The sequence below is a fragment of the Egretta garzetta genome, unplaced genomic scaffold, assembly GCF_000687185.1.
Source record: "Egretta garzetta isolate BGI_Z169 unplaced genomic scaffold, ASM68718v1 scaffold1433, whole genome shotgun sequence".
Classification (NCBI taxonomy): Eukaryota; Metazoa; Chordata; class Aves; order Pelecaniformes; family Ardeidae; genus Egretta; species Egretta garzetta.
This window is the reverse complement of record NW_009259306.1, coordinates 1709-1909: the sequence shown is the minus strand read 5'-3', so window position 1 is coordinate 1909 and position 201 is coordinate 1709. Positions and strand designations below refer to the sequence as shown.

At 59.2% G+C, this 201-nt stretch overlaps 1 protein-coding gene across 1 annotated transcript in view; it reads left to right on the top strand.

Annotated features, from left to right (window-relative positions):
- FNBP4 (formin binding protein 4) overlaps window positions 1-201 on the top strand; it is a gene marked incomplete at both ends in the record, with an annotated part of 31232 nt that overhangs the window by 29453 nt on the left and 1578 nt on the right. The window lies entirely within an intron of this gene.

The window sequence follows — 201 nt, the reverse complement described above, 5'->3', positions numbered from 1 at the left end:
GGAAGGGGGGCCGGAGGGGGGGGCAGGAAAGCCGATGCTGGGCTCTAGAGGCCGGGAATTATGAGAGAGTGGTGATTTCTATACAGTTTTTTAAAATCATTTAATGCTGAGAGCTGAAGGTGGATGCGTGCGAGTGTTTGTGGTGGGGCTGGGGGCTTCCTGGGGTGGGGGGCTGGCCCCTCCCTAGTGTTCCCCTCCCCC